Consider the following 4,229-nt stretch of genomic DNA (forward strand, 5'->3'; position numbering starts at 1 on the left):
GTTTGGCGCAGGTAACAACTGTTCTGCCAGTTTCTGATAGTCATGGACGCTCCTCAAAAGGGGTCCCCAGAATAAGCCATCTTTTCATCGAACCAAAAAAATAAAATAAAATAAAGAGAGCGTATCCGAATATGGCAGAGTATACATCGGTGATCTATCACTTGGTCTACTCCCTCTCTGTCTAATCGCCGTTTAGTCTCAACCCACGTGGTCTAATCCTGTTTCGTCTACAACCACTTCGTCTCATGACCATTTAGCCCAATTGCCAACTTAGCTTCAATACCAGTTGGTCTGCTTCATATTGGCTATGCCCATTTCGTCTAATTGATATCCACAGTTTATTAGACAAATGGAAAATAGGGATTGCACATAGACCATCTGGTCATTTGACAAAATGATAATTAGCAAAACGGTACATAAGACCAAGTGAGGATTAGGACATAAAGGCCACGAGACGAAATAGATACTAGACCAAAAACAGTTTGGCCGCAGTGGTGTTAGACGAACTGAGAAAATAGACTATCTGATATTAGACCAAGTGACAATGAACCCTATACAGCTACTCCCGCTCACTGAGTAGAATAACGTAAATGCATAAAGATGAAAAGAATTTAATGCCTGTGCACTATTGAACGTATTCAACCAGTCCTGACTAATATTCCCCCCTTTGCATTGTGTGTAGGCACTGAACACAATTATCAACATACACGTAGTTGCTCTCAGTTTAATTTCATGCACCGTTTTACAATCGATGTGCAGTTTTCTTTTAAAAGTGAGGAGCAAGTTAGAAAAAGCAAGGAAAACTCCAATCATCTGTGGCAAGTTCAAAAGACAAAGACATTGTTTACATACTCTGTGCCAACAAGATTATTCATGTTGGCTGCAATTAAATAAAAGAAGACGCGGTAGAAAAGTAATGAAAAAGTAATAAACACTGTAATATCACAAAACACATGTACTGCCACCATTCAAAAATGTGTTGTTGGTTTTTTTTTATTGCTCAGTCGAAATAAAGAAGAACCAATCATGCCAAAAAATTAGCGGACGTATTGAAGTTAAAGGTTGCAGTGAAACCTTATATGAAGTTAAAAAACAGTAATGGGTTAAAAGAAAAATATGTGATATCACAAACAATCGCATTGCTGCAATTGTTAATGATAGTCATTATCTCAAAATCGGGATACAGGACAAAAGCTATATTGGATTGGCAGTCATAAATTCATGATGGCAGCCAATTAAGCTCGCCAAGGTAGATTAAGAGGACATGATGAACTCTTTGGCATATATCAAAACATTGGTATTGCCACCATTTGAAATGATTTGACGGCCATATTGAAATTCAAATGAGGTATAACAAAAGTGATGATTTAAATGAAACATGTGATACCATAAATACGGGTATAATGTACAAGTTTACTTGACCTCATCCCTTACAAGTCGAGATATTAGAAAAAAAACATTTTCTGAATGGCGGCTGAAGATGTGCTCACAAAAAAAAAAAAGAAAAAAAGATATGTACCCTAAATCTTAAATTCGAAATCAGCACCCCCAAATTTACATAGTTATCCAATAAAATCAATTTTGGCAAGTAAATCAAAGAGGAAATGACTTGTTCCCCACGTTCAAGTCTTTCACGTTCACACACACACACACTACAAAAAAAACACCCGTACATTCAAAAGCTCTCCATGCCTTCGAGTGTTCGCACGAGCCACAACGTAACCGTGAACTTCGCATTGACACACATTACACAGTATAGATCATACACGCGCAGAGCGATGTATTTAGTACGGAACGAACTGTACAGCGAGGCCATCCAGATCCACTACAAGAAATACAGTCATGTACTTAGAAGTACGTTGAAAACCACGGACAGAGTCACGGGTTCAGACAACGCTACACACAAACATCGGCTTTTAAACATGACGCCCATGATAGTAACCACAACCTTCACGATCAGACTGTCCAATCCTTTATATTCCACAATAAACAGGCAAAAGATTTGAAGAAATAGCGTCGTATATGGCAGAAATAAGCCGCACGCAGAATCAAGCTCTGCGCTTTCTATGTAGGCCTACAGATCATGTGAAGCGTGTCCGTGTATAAAAGCGCTGTGAACGGACTACAGTGCACGAAGTACACGATTAAATCACGAAGGTACTTTTGTGTAACGAAAACAAAAAAAAATGAAATTGACGAAATCTTTAATAGATAAGAACCTTTATACCAGATTAGATGAAATGAATTCATTATGGCTTTCTTCCAAATTGAAATAAAGTCGTAAGTATAACTGTATCATCGTGAACTCTAGCATTTACAAGTGCAATACCGTATAGAGGATCTATGTCCCCCCCCCCCCCAAAAAAAAAAGAAGAATAATACAATCGAACTTTCTACAATATAAGGGTGGGATTACACGGAGCACGCGAACGATTTGCGAAGGACGCGAATGACAAAATCTAACATTCGGAAAAGTTTTTCTCCTAATGCGTTCCGACAATGAAGCCGAAAACTATTCTTGCGCAATTTGTGCGAAGTTTCCACGACGTATGTGCGAATGTCGTGTGTATCATTGCTCAAGTACAGCATGTTACCTATGCGAAGAACACGCGACGGAAATGCGAACAACGAACAATTTTCAATAATCATGGGATAAAATGTACCCAAGGAGAGGTGGAAGCTGTCTTGAGTTGATTTTTTTTCTTACCTCTATTTCTCCTTTCTTTTTCTCTCATTTTTGTATCGTGTGCTTGCCTACATTTTCTTTTTCCTAGGACCTATCTCCACTAGTAAAGCATTTGATTTTTTTTTTTTGCAGTTCCTCCAACACATAGTCTCTATACTTCAAATAAAATTTTGCATACTTTAGATTAATACTAAGTGTATTCTGCGGTTTTTTTTTTTTTGTATATCAAACATTTCTTTCCCTTTGCTAGTCTTTAATTTTTGTTGTTACTGTAGTTGTTAATAATTGTTTGATGTTTAGATGTATGGTATACGATTTTTATTTGTAGAAAACGTATGACAGGTCATACATCCCCAAACGTGCGCCAAACGTTCGCGAGAATGTCTCAAAAGGTACGCGCACAGTTTGCGATTACGTCGTAAAATGATCGGAAAAACTTCGCAGATTTCGCGTAACATACGCGAGACATTCTTCAAAGTTTCGGAGTCTGTTTGGGGTTTCATGAACATTTTGCGAACATCGCGCGTGTCTTGCGAAGGTCTTGCGCATATGATGAGGCTTTAAAGACACTTTCGAGAACAATTCACGAGCAAATCACGACCAAGTGTGCGGAAAAGGTTCGCAAAAAATTTCAAACTTTTTTGAAATTATCATCGAAGTAAAAACGACATTCGCGATCATTGACGACGCTTCCGAACCCTCATGTTCGTTTGGCGATCTTTTGCAGACTAAAATACGAATACTGGATTTTGCCATTCGCGTCCTTCGCAAATCGTTCGCGTGCTCCGTGAAATCCCACCCTAACTGTTAAAATGATGAGTAAAAAACAGTTTCAGGGTATGATGCTCCAACTCATAACCTACAATCGTTGCACAGAAAACCTCATTCGATTTGCTTCAGTGGTCGTGGAGAAGGATTGATCTTTGTAGAGCATGGTAGAAATATAGAAGTCCCTTTCCTTCAAGTTTGTAAAGAGACGTGTTGTCCGTTGTGTTCATGCCTTACAAAGACGAAGTTGTACATTGTGTCGTCGCAAAAAAAAAGGGGGGGGGGAATCTCTTTGGAAAAATGATTACTCGTTCAATGTCGTTGGAGTATGAATTACACCGAAAACGATTTCTGAGCTTTGCAGTCAGATATTTCTGAGTATGCACAAGTGTGCAATTTCGGTCATGTGAAACACGGCACGACACTATCCGTGTCCCTTACTCTGACTTCGTCATGGATTCTTGCCTGGGGGGGGGGGGGGGGGGGGGTGTGCTCATCAGTGTTCATCGGAGGCAAAAAACAGTGGAATGAGGTCAAAAGATGATAATATCTAAGCTGCATGTCATACAAAGTAGGGAACCCAGGCCAAAGAGGAACAAAGGGCAACTACAAATGTCGCTATGGCGACTGGTATGCCTCCGCCATAATGCATGTTTCTCCTAATAGGTGTATATGTGGACAATGTGTGATTACATTTTCACAAAATTGGCAAAATATCAAAATGACAAGTTTGTCACAAATGTGTTGAATGTTCACCTTCCTTGACCTAGGTTTA

Source organism: Diadema antillarum, unplaced genomic scaffold (genome assembly GCF_040938485.1).
Source record: "Diadema antillarum isolate AM-2024a unplaced genomic scaffold, OU_Dant_1.0 seq00001186_RagTag, whole genome shotgun sequence".
Classification (NCBI taxonomy): domain Eukaryota; kingdom Metazoa; phylum Echinodermata; class Echinoidea; order Diadematoida; family Diadematidae; genus Diadema; species Diadema antillarum.